The 12,876-nt window shown below is 39.6% G+C and overlaps 1 long non-coding RNA gene across 2 annotated transcripts in view; it reads right to left on the reverse strand.

The window, feature by feature from the left end:
* LOC138687681 (uncharacterized) overlaps positions 1-12,876 on the reverse strand; it is a 250,329-nt gene that overhangs the window by 51,663 nt on the left and 185,790 nt on the right. The window contains exons 5-7 of one of the 2 annotated variants that reach the window (XR_011326800.1): positions 3,994-4,131; positions 3,441-3,532; positions 650-755 (exon numbers count right to left, since the gene is read on the reverse strand). This is a non-coding gene — a long non-coding RNA (uncharacterized lncRNA). The remainder of the gene's footprint in view (positions 1-649; positions 756-3,440; positions 3,533-3,993; positions 4,132-12,876) is intronic. The other variant, XR_011326805.1, reaches the window with a different exon arrangement.

The raw sequence follows: 12,876 nt of genomic DNA on the forward strand, positions 1-12,876 counted from the left end.
CACTGAAACAATGTGGTAATGAGTAACCAATTGTTTTGAGTGAGACTTTCTGCGGTACTGTGTCTGTACACTTTATAAATCATTGACAGCTTTGTTACGCAAGTGGTCTCTGGTACCTTGTAAACAGAGCTTCTCCATGCTCTGTTGATCTTTCCACTGCAATTTGTTGCAGGCCTAATAGCTGCTTAAATAATTTCTGACATCTAAAAGCACAGGCCAGATCTACAAGTGTAAATTTAGGCTTAGCTGCTAAATCTAGATACCTACTGCTGAGCTTGAAGTATCTGCATTAGGGTGCTTGACATTATGAGTGCAGCATGCTCAGAGCCTCCACAGCAAGTTTATTCTATTAAGTTTAAGCATCTGGCTTCTGTTTCCAATGTCTCAATTTAGGGAATCAAAATTGGAAATTCTGGTCAAATGGCTGGGACACTCAAAAGAGAGGTGAAACTCTGGAGCGAGTAAAATTTGTGTTAATTCTTTGGGTGAGAGTGCCAATTCTGCAGAGTGCCAAGAGTTCTGCGTGGCCCAGCACCCCCAGGTAGTCACACCTCTCTAGCAGGTGACCACTGCGTGAAATACCAGCATTTACTGCCTACACAATCTCCTGGAAAACATGGAGACTAAGTCTTACGGACTCCAAACTTACAATTACTGTCTTCTCTGAGCTGTCAAAGGCCAGACTTTTCCAGGAACTGTATGGCTCTTGCTAACAGCTGTCCTCTTGGAAAAGGAAGCATGAAGATAGTGACCAACTAGAAAACAAAGGAAAAAGACATCCCATTACATGCAAGCAGAAAATATTTTTTTGAGTGCAATGAAGCAAAGATTCGTTACTAAACTCATCTCCTGTGTAGCACATTGAGGAGTTTCATCTTGTAGGGAAGGGAAGCACTTAGTCTTGTTTTGATTACCTCCACAAGCTTTAAAGTAGAAGTACAGCAAAGTTTGATCTAAAAGTCACAAGTAACGCTATGCACGTGGCATAATTCATCATTTCTCTACACGCGTTTCCTTTCCATCTTACATGGAAGTGCTAGACAGGCTGTTTAACCTCTTGGATTCAGTTTGTCTGCATAAAAGGGATAGTAATACTCACTTTCCTCAGGAGGTCATTTCTGCTTTATTATTGTTGGTGCTACAGTTGAGCATTATTACTAAACCAGATAATTGTCACATCAGTAACATGAGTTTATGTCACCTGCTTAGGATTGCTAGGTTGTCATTACACTCATAGTTAATTATAAAGTGGGTTGGCTAGTTTTTCTATGATAATGAGAAAATCTAAATATACACGTACTCCGGGCTGATAACACCAAATACTGTGTACACTGGCAGACCCTAGTAACAGAAAGTTTAGTCAGATGGCAATAGATTTCAGCAAAATACTCTGGATTTACACCAAGAGGAATGGGATTGGACTAACTTTTACTAAATTCGCCTGTGTTTGTAATCACAGGCTTACTAGCCTACTACCAAAATTTGACCTAAAAGGTGTCAGTACTTATGCCAAAAATTGCATTCTGGCCAAAATAAATATTTTACTTTCAGTAAATAAATTTTCACTTTCCTGCCTAAGACTAATGTTGTTGAATTACAGCTGAAAAGCTCAGAAGCCCTCTGCTTCCAATATAAGCTACTAATGAACGTAAGGGACATTGTGCATCACAGTCCAGGAGCCTGGAGGATCTTCCAGTGAGAGTCTAGGAACTCCACAGAAGCGCCATCTAATGGAAAAAATATGACCAAATGTAATCCCCAGTAGAAACGTTCCTTATATCTGTCTTTTTCAAGAAACATTTTTGCTGGTGTAACATTAGCTAATTCTTGGAGTTCTCAAGTCTGCCTACAAAACTATTAACAAAAGGGTTTTAGAAAAATATGACACACAGCATAGCTCAAGGCTCTGCATAAAGCTGATGATAGACTTTTTTAAAATTATTATTCATTTATTGGAAAAAAACAGGGCACTTCATCTTCATCAGGGGTTTGCTCTGGTGCCCTTTAGTGTAATTTAATAAATAAAAACACAGGAAGAGAAAAGGCAGCAAAACGCAGATACAGATGGTAAGCTAGGAAGTTTTTAACTTCGCCACAGAACGGATATCCCCACAGTAAATCCCTACTGAAATCTCAGTCTGAATGCCAACCAGCCCTGTCACACCTATTTTCTTGCATTTGCATTTCTCAGTACGCAGGAAGCTGTGCAGTCTGAAAAACTTCTCGGTGTTAACAGCGCAGTTCAGGAGGTCACTCCAGCCACACTCTTGAGGTCTGCACTCAGGCTCCCTCCATCCAAGAGCATCATTACAGCTGCAGAAGGCAGTTATGTGCATCACTCATAGTGTGGCAGGAAATTGGTCACAGCGTGGTGCACATTTCTGCTTGTTGTTATCGTTATTTTCATTCACAGAACAATTTAATAACCCACAAAGGAAGAAACTGCCATAAGCATTAGGCTGTTTTGTCTAGGATCCTGGCTCTGAGCCTTGAATTTTTGTCACTAGGTGATATCATAACGTTAGCAAATAATAATGATAATACTAATATGATAAATAATATCAGAAGATAAAAGGAACACAATGTCTACTGTAACCGATCCTTGACTGTTATTTTGTCTTTTTCTCACTTGTATTATGGCACACCACTGATTATCCGCTTTCCTGTATGAGTCACGTCACAAATTATATCATTTATCCTTTCAGGGGGTTCAAATGAAATCATAAACCATGGAGAGCAAAGCTTGCCTTGCACCCTAATGCAATCTAAAGCGCCTGGTGGTATAATTGTCTGCCTGTTGACTGCTCTGCTTACAGGGCATTTAAAGAAAAACAATGTCTGACTGCATTTTTTTTGCTTCATTTATATTCACCTCATTCTTTCATACTTCTACACCTGATGCTTTCTCTCACTTTCTCTTGCTTACCTTTCCACTGCCTCCTTCTCCTTCCCTTTCCCAGCTTCCTTCCTTCCTTCCTCCAGTGATAAATGAATCCTTTCTTTTTCCTAAGCCTGAGACTGAAATCGTGTGCACAAAACCCTTTAAAAATCTTTTAGGTAGGTGGGGTATTCTACAGGTTTTAACCAACAGCCATACGTCATGAAGTGCACACAGGAATGCACTGGGCACAGCGTCCAAGTGAGCATGAAAGCCATCCAGCCGATCTAATCAGACATACAACCAAAGCAAACCGAAACCACCGAAAATGTACAAGAATGTATTGAAACATCAGCTACGCATCACCATCTTCCCCCTGTCCCTCTCATCTGGCCCACAGATTCGGGTCACAGAAATGTTCGGTAGATGTCATACAACCTTCATCTGAACCTGCTAACTCAGCATTTTTTTATTGCCTTTACTTCTTGAATGTAATTAATAAATTTTATATTTTTAAGTTCAATCATTTGTAAACATTTATAATTCAAATGCTTCAGATTACCTCTTTTTTGTAAAAGTTGTGTGTTGCTAAGGCAGAAGATAGATCTGTCTTCAGTAGATCATCCTGGTGAACTGCATCCTGATGAATTTGCTCTAAGGAAGCCAGGTTATAAAAAGTTTTTTCAGAACTACACATACAGTGTCCACGCATTACGCTTCCAGGTTACACCGCATGGGGTTTATTACTTCTATTTGCACAAGATTTTTGTATGCAAAGTGCAACTGCACCCCTTATACATACAATTCTTCAAATATTTTTCTCTGAATAACCACATTTTGCAATTGTTGCAAAATTATCAAATATCATTCCATTGCACACTGAAGTTGGTGAAAACCTGTTTTCAAAAAAGTGGGCTGAATTTACATTGTTCAGTTCTGACATATATTCTATAATATGTCAAAAATAATCCAGTAGCAATTGCATTCAACAAGACTCTACTATGATTAGCTGATACCAAAAAAATTGGACATTTTAAGATTTTAAAATGAAGTCAATGTTAATTAGTTATTGTGCTGTCTGCTTCATGAAATGCAGTTTAAAATATAATGCCTACCAAGGCTGTATTTTAGAAACATTTTCCCACAATTTCCGAATGATGAAAGAAGTGGCCACATAAAAAAGTATTCTTCTCTAGCACTTCATGTACTGCATGTTATGGCATGACCTCTACTTTCACTATTCACTCTTTATTCTGTAAATAATAGATAATTATACATTATATAAAACTATAATCATCGTTAATTTGTCATTTTCAAAGAGCTACCGGGAAAACACAGCTACCTGTGAAATGTGTTTGTTATTACACAACTTCATTTTAAAAATACTATCTCTACAATCACCAATAGATGGAAACTTTCAATTTTCCATTTAAAAATATGCAAAACCACAGAGTTTATTTCCAAGACTGGCAGAGGAGAAACTCCTTTCCTAGCTTGTGTTTCATAAATGCACCATAAATATTCTTCTTTGTTTCAGTGTTTGTTTACTTCCACTACCATTTCATGCAGCGAGTCCACGTGTGACTTTTTTGGTTTTACCCATGACTCACGAAATGGGCAAAACCACCAGAAATCCATAATCTTAGGTCCCTGAGCAGATTTTCTGCTGGTGGGCTGGCAAACCTTTACCCCCATCCTCAAAGCCTCCATTCTCGGATGGTGACACACAAGACTGCGAGCTGCAGGTTACGTCAGGGACGGCCCAAGGAGTTTTGACCTAATTCAACTGTGATGAGTGGAAGTAACAGGAGCGAGAAAGCAGGGAAGTGAAGCGCACTGCTACGTCTAGCGACCGAAGGATTTTCTCGCTCTCAGCTCACAATTTGTGGCCCACTAAGTGCCTCAAGAAACTCATTTTCAAGTTTGCACTAGGAACGATGCTAGAGGTGAAGGGCTCCAAGCCCTCCAAGGCACTAATAGCCAAACAGCCCTTACGAGTTTTAATGAGCAACGGAAAAGTTAGAAAGTGGGGTCATGATTTTCAGGTATTTGAAGGCCTGAGTTATGTTAAGAGTCTAGAACAGAAATGTTTTTCTTTTAATCAGATTCTGAACCAATACTTGCACCATCCCAGCAAAATGGCACTGGGCTACAGTTCAGTAAACAGAAAATACCAAAGTGCTGATATGTAGAGTACCTCCAAGTGCCTATTAAAAGTCACATAGCATACACATGCCTTTACACATTACAGACATTTTATACAGTATCACTTGCTGGAATAATGGTGATCTTGCTTTTCTTTCCAAAAGTGAAAGGTGTAATTCTAGTGCTTTTTTGTGAACTTTTTTGAAACAATGACCATTGGTTCAAATCATATCTGGAGGAACAATCTGACTTGCCTGCATTTCCATTTATTTATGGTTTACATTCAGCTCTCAAAATGTGGTTCCAAACTACTAAACCCACAACAGCTGTTTTCAGAAACTAGCATTTCTTATCGTTCGGTATCAAGCATTAGAGCCCATTAGAGTATGGAAGGAATGCCACAAATGAACCAGGTTCCTAGAGTCCTAGGAGATTTGTTTCAATTTCTAATCAAACTGGTTCCCAGACTTAATTCAATCAGCCTTTATTTTTCCTACATGTTGGCAGGAAAAGGACTTTTTTTTTCCAGAAGCAATTACTGTAAATATAAATGGCTAAGCACTCAAGCAGTATATTAACAATTCTAAATCCTTTTCTTCTGCTCTTGATCATAAAAACCCTTCCTTCCCAGCAACAGTAATGCCCCTCTTTATAGCATAAAAAGTATAAAGAAAGACCATCTGGGCTAGCATGCCTGCCTTTTTCATACTTATACAGATTCAAGGTGACCCCTTCCAATGCTTCAGACTCCCTGATCTCTTTAGAAATAACTGGAGACTTCTTACACCTTATCTTATGCCCAGGATCTTTTGAAGCGCATCAGATGTATTAGACATGATGGAAGAAGAGGAAGGAAGGGAAATGAAATGAATTGATACAGTGTTACTACCCGTGTTTATTTCAAGCTCACTTGGAAGAAATTTGTCCAGTTAGAGGATAGTGACTTCCCATATTACAATCAACAAGGGAACCAAGTACGTAAGTAATACTGACTTTCGCTGCTAAAAGCAGTGTACTACTGCTTTAAATGGTAATCATGTGGTGACACGACATGCTTAAGTGTTGAAAAGAGCACCCCACGATAATGAAAAGTGACACGCTGCACATAGGAGAACCTATTTGCAGCTGGGAAAAGCATTACGTTTGTATAATGGGCTTCCCAGATAAAACAGCATAGACAATTGGAGTTGCATAAATATATATATACACACACTGAGAAAGAACGGGATAGAAAAATAAAGGGATATAGGTTAAATTTACAACAGTGCAGAAGTTGCTTTCTAGTACTTGAACTGAAAACAAACTACGCTGAATGTATAACCATGGTCACAGCTAATACCATAGAATACTTGTTCAGTTCTGGTGACAAACTTCCAAGTGGTTCGGTATGTTTATGCTATTTCAATCGCCAGTTTGATATAAGCACAGCAGATTGTTTCATCACTTCTACGACCAATAAGCAGCATTGATTACCTAAGAGGGAGGAAGTATATCTAAGAAACTCAAACAACTTCTACAGGAAAAGTCTTTTTCCTGTACTTCAGATGCACCAGCCTGAAGGGCTGGGAGTGTCAGCAGTCCCTGACAGAGAAAAGGAGGAAGGTTACTAAAAGGTAGGTGCCTTCAGTTTGCAGCACCTCTACAGAGAACCCTTTTCTTGGCACCAGGTAGCATTTAGGAACGTATGCTTTGGTTACATTTCCTTTTCCTGTTATCGTTTTCATGGGTAACCTCAGAAGAACAACACACGCAACTACCCACGCACGGTGCGAGGTGGCAAGAAAGTCCTCTTCACAGGAAATTCCCCAGTTATCCTAGGTTAATGCTGTGTTTTAAAAGAAGGCAAGGTCACTCCTTCATAATCCACGTTACAAGAACATTGGTGTTACAATGCAAAACCACCCAGGCAAAGAAATATAGACTATAGAAGAACGGACAGGCATTATCCCTTCTGGGACATCAGCTCATGTTGAACAGGTATCAGAGAGGCAGATCTCTGCACTCTTTCCCCTTTGTAAATTCATAGCACCATCCTTGCACCCCTTCAGCCCAGTTTCTTAGTTTAAAGAATAGTCCTATGGAGTTTTCACACCCAGTGAAAATACTGAATATAAGTGTATTAAACGGACTAAAAGAACATGTCAGGACCATGTCATCTGCAGTAAAAAAAAAAAGACACAGCATGGTATTTATACTTATATCATAACTTTTACTTCAGTGACTTGGTTTCATCACATTTTACGAAAACACCCTACCTTTTAGGAATTTTTTGCTTATTTATTAACACCTGGCTACATTGTTTTCCTTTCGTTACGTTACATTTCATTTGCATCATTTCATCAAAGATCTTAAATTTGCTGACATTGCTGAAACTTACTTACGTTTCCTCCTCATTTATTCAAGTCAATTTCTGTATTATTATTCCAGATTTTCATTCTATTTTATCAACATAAAGGCAACTCTTCACATTTTAAGCAGAACATCTTGTATTTATGTGATTTTGTTAAACGTTTAATTGGACATTTTAACAATGTCTAGTTGTTAGGCAACAATTTACGGTCAGGATTGATTACAAAGGAAGCTCCTAGATCACAAAGGTCCCAATGCTTTTGAACGGTTTCTCCGCATTTTTGTCCATGCATGCTGCTGTATGCATAAAGGGTGACATCACTCATCTGCATTATTGCGCTGTACGTTCATCAAAGTACTGATTAGAATCTAAAAGTTCTCAAATAGCAGTAGGATTTAGTAATTTGTAATCAGATACATAAGAGTGAACAAAAGGAAGTATCAGTGCTTTCAAAGGGAGTTTGTGACCTTCTTGTGCAGGTTCTGCAATAACTTTCTCTGTTGATTTTAAGTTGTACCTGAATGGCAATATTAACAAAGCAGCCAGACGTATATTACAGGTGAGGGAAAGTTTTCCAGTCAAGAATCTACTGCGTAATTACATTTTAATATTTTACCATGCATTTAGGAATATTAGTACACAAGAAGGAAGACAGACATGAGCAGCTTAGTATGGTGAGACTGTCAGACTTCAAATTTGTTGTGGCTAACATTTCTAGCGGTAATTTTCTGGTTTCATATGGGCATGCTGCTGCATTGCCGCTGTTTTTTAATTAATCTGAGGCTGTGAAAGCTTTTCGTTGAGCCTTAATGAAGTCCACAATGTGCACATGTTGGATACTATGTGAAAAATTTAATGATAGCTAACATTATACATCTGTAGTGGGTATGAACCCTTCCTCTCTAAGGACACGTCGAAGGTTGCAAGCTACATCATGATGCGAAACAAGCCAAGCATTTTATTTTTATTTCTATCAAAAAGAAACCTATTTCAATAGCGTATTTGTCTCCCTTTAGACTGATTCTTCTATCTGCATAAAATGTCAATAAATCATTCCATACTTGATTATTCAAGCGCAGAGCATATCCCAAAGAAAGTTTACAGTTTCAAGTCAAGACATCTTTGTCAATGACCTCAAGGCTCTCGCAGATCCCAGGTGGAACACAGCGCTCTAGTTCAGTTCTCACTTTCAGCCTCCCAGGCAATACCTGTTACTTCCAGTGTATTATTAAGTTATTGCTTTGCTTACAAACTGCAGATATGTTTCGATGATAGGCAGGAGTCTTTTCTCCCATCCAGCAAAGCCTGTCTCTCTCTTTTGAAGCTATCGATAGCATATTTGGGGGCAGATTCTCGGTCCCCACCTCCTGCAGCAAGATCCGAGCGCAGCAACGAGAACCCGCGAGAGTCTCAGGACTTTCCGTCCCGCGTGGGGGCCTGCTGGGACCCCACTCAGCCGCACGGAGCTGCTTCAGACTGTTCAAAATTGCCTTCAGCTGCAACATCCTCCCAAGGGCTGTTTCAGCAGTTGGGGCTTGCCAGAGTTCACAAATGGTTTAAGTAACCCTCCTGCCTCGCCTCAGCAAGGTCCCGGGCGTGCTCCCCCCGTGAAAGGCAGAACGAGAGGGTGCTGCGGGGGCCAGGCTCCCGCGGCTCGGTGGTACCGAGGAATTCCCTCGTGCACCAGCGGTGCAGAGGCAATGGAAGCGAGCCAGGGATCTGGCTCAGAAACTGCTTATTTTAGATAGCGATTCTCCCCCCACACACCGCTTTCATTAAACGAAAATTACCATGTGTTAGATAACATTAAACTATCAGTGACAAGGAACAGCAGGAAGCATTTCCTTCAACTGGCTGGATACCGTGCACTTTTCTTAGGTTTTAAAAATTCCGTTTCAAACTGCTTCCCTCAAAATGCATAAGCGTCCATTCGCACAGCTCAAGGGATGAAAAGTTCCTGCATATTCCAGGAATACAGTTACTTGTCGGCACATACATGAATTTTGGAAACACCACTGATTTCATCTATTTCCAAAGACTAAGTTCACGCTGTATTATAACAGATCATTTCAGTAGGTCAGAGAGAACAAGAACTCAGGATCTAGAAGAAAGGTCCCTAATGGGGGCTCTCTGAATCTGCTGTTGTTTTCTGCTGCAGCCTTGTTTTTCAGAGCACCAGCAGCTTCCACTCACAGAAGGGTCAGCAATTTTTTTAATTTTTTTGCCATTCTTACAAAGCACATGGTTCCCATCCTGTAGCCCACATTCTGCCTTTGTTCACTGTCATTAAAGCTTCATTGACAACAAGCAGACTGAAAGGGGTGTAAATGAATGTAGACACTGCCCCCCTCTTTTGTTTCCTGAAATCCAGCCAAAATCACTGCGTTTCATACATCCTGAATAAAATCATAAATCCTTCCCCATGGGGAGCAGGGTGTTCCCCTCGAAAGTTGGCCTGTGGTTGCAAACCACTTAAGGAACATAGGCCAGGTTTCTAAGGCTCACACTAAACCTGAGACTGAGGCACGTCTTAAGTTTTTTGTAGTACATAACTTTTGTTTCCTTTCCTCTGAAAACAATATTTTGCATATTTTTAAAATAATATTCCCCTCTGAATCTGTACACATAAATGTATGTAGCTGAGCTGCCAGATGCTATAAATTGTCCCTGCTCGACTGGACATAAGGAATCTATTCCGCCTTATGCAAGGGGAGGATGTGACCGTAAGTGCAAAATTTCAAACCCATTTTTATACACAGCTTTACTTCTGCTAAGAAGTTGTTGGAGATTAGTTGAGTCTGACCTTTATGATATATGAAAATAACTTTGCCTTACTTTGCAAAGAGTTTTATATTCAACCTTCACCATATAAATAACTACAAGAATGCACATAGGTTCCCATACTACTCACCTGTTGATATCAAATGTTATATACTACTGTCTTGTAAATAAATTGTTTACACTGCAGGTAACATCATACTCTAAGTACCTAAGCCAGAATTTTCACTTCTGTAAGCACACTCTAAGCCACCTGATTTTGTCTTTACACGCCCACCATTTCCATTACCATCCCCGGGTTTTTATGAGAGTTTCCAGTACGCTCACTTCTCATTCAATGCAAAGTTCTTAACACACATAACACATGAAAAACAAAAATAATATTTTGCACTTCTTTAACACAGTGAGTAGTGGTAAAGTAATATAATCCAAGCATGCCAAGTCTCTGTTCCAGCCAATAAACAGACTGTCTCCCTACAGTCTCAGTGCAAAAAAATATTTTTTTTTCCTCACAATTATCATTATTAATCTTCTCCTGGATAGTATAGCCCACAGTATATTTATATGTTAGTGAAGCTAAATTTCGAGAGGGAGAACACTTGGCTAAAACAACCTTAGGCTTTCAGGTATTCTTGAGGGAAATCATGTACATAAAAGAGCATTTTTTAATATATATATATATATATATATATATACACATACATACATGAAGTCTTCCCAGAAAATAAAGAGATAGCTACTTCACTGAAATTCTGGTAATTATCCTCGTATATAATCTGAAAGTAATGATATATCATAGCCCATAAAATAAGTGAAGTCCGGTAAATAAGCAGTTCTTGCCAGAAGTCAGCATCTTTTTCTAAAACCTCTACTTGTTGGGTTTTGACTGATTCTGTACAGCAGGTTCACTAAGTCATTAAACCTCTTCTGTGCACGAAAGATCTTCTGCTGTTCCTGGCACCCACTGGCGCTATGTGCACACCAGGAAATTCCCATCTCTTTAACCAGGAATATCTGTTTCTTTTTCAGCTTGCGTTGCAAAATCAGCAGCAATGGCAGCCCGTTCTGGGTTCATGTTCATCAATGAATTGTGCCAGCCATCTCGTTCGGGTATAGAATTGTTTTCTCTTAAAATAGGGGGACTTTGTTCTCTTTCAGGTTTTACCTTCTTTTTCTTTTTTTCCATTAACGGGATGTGAAGTAAAACACTAAAGCATTGTAGAATCTAGTTTATTATAATTCAAAAATACCAAACCCAGTAGTAGCTATCTTACATGCTAGGACCTTGAGTTTGTGTTACAGTATCGCACAGGAATAGATTTAGCATGTTTAGGATCAGGAAATTGCAAAAGCGGTTTAAAGTCACTGGGCACCAAACCCTAAAGCCCCACCAGACGCAGGAAGGTCAGACTCAAATTATTTGGCCTATTTCACCATTCTTATGTGCCCTGAACGACAACCTTTCCTGCCCAGGATTTTCCAGCTTCTGCCACGGGACTCAATTAAACAAACATCAGCCAACCTCTGACCTCAGCATGCATCTTTAATGATCACATTATTTGTCCATCCATAAAGTAAACAACTCTAAGGCCGCAGTTGTCACCGTAACTTGGGTAATGTGTCAAAGAGAAAACGGCAAAACTGATGTTATGCAAGCACCCAGCAGTTTTTCTAACCAGCAAAAAAACTCCTAAAAGGAACACAATCTGAAGAACACCACAGACCCCAACCACACTTTGTCTTTCATGCTTTCTACTGTTACAAAATATTTATCTTCTCAGTGACAATCTTCTCAAAAGGCACTTTTCCCACATAGTTTGGGAGTTGCCTGAGCTTGTACATATCAGAAACTACTAGCCTAATTCAATTAAACTATTTGCTATCCTTTTAGGAAGTCATCAGAGGTAAAATTGAAAAACAATTAAAATATTAAAAAGTGCTCATCATGGCTATGAACAGAAAAAGTAGAAGCAGCCAAAGTACAGGTACATACTCCCTTCCCACCTGGGTCTTAAAAAGAAATTGCAAGTATTGGTTGTGTCACAGTACCCCATAATCATCTGCAGCCACTAAAAGCTGTAGGAAAACACACTGCAATTTTTAGTAGCATTCACGGGAAGCATGGGGTAGACTTAGGGAAACTGTTTTACATTTTCATGTCCCATAAGTTGTTGCTGCTTATGAAAATTCTTCAAAATGCTCATTTTTAATCTGAGGTGGAAATGCGTATCACTGGCTCCTCTTCCACTCATAAGCCCCCCTCCCCTTACTCAACACTTCACCTCTGATTAACTCTAAAAGCAGAAAAAGCCTCTAGTCTTCCCTACGCTACAAGATTGCATCAACTTATTAGACTTGTTTTGAGAGCTCTTCTTCATGAGCTATATTCTCAGATGCTCCTTCCTCTTTCCAAAAGGCATTGGTGCATCTTTAGCTCCTATCTAAGACCGCGACAGAAAAGCCAGCATGTAACTTTCTGTGCACAAGTACACTTAAAAGCATCAGCAACGAGCCTTTGTCAAAAGCAGAGGAGAACAGTCACTGAGACCCTAAACACACCAGTACTGAAATGAAAGTTTGGAAGTGCTATCCCAGATTTTGCATTAAATACTAGTTTGTGCTTCTTTGCTAAAATTGGGAAAGGCTTAGCCTTTTCCCTCTCCGCAGTTTTTCCCAGCAATGCACGGGTAGCGCCCTGCTCTGGGAGATCCATCTCCTCATGCCA

The sequence above is a fragment of the Haliaeetus albicilla genome, chromosome 1 (genome assembly GCF_947461875.1).
Source record: "Haliaeetus albicilla chromosome 1, bHalAlb1.1, whole genome shotgun sequence".
In the NCBI taxonomy this organism is placed as follows: Eukaryota; Metazoa; Chordata; class Aves; order Accipitriformes; family Accipitridae; genus Haliaeetus; species Haliaeetus albicilla.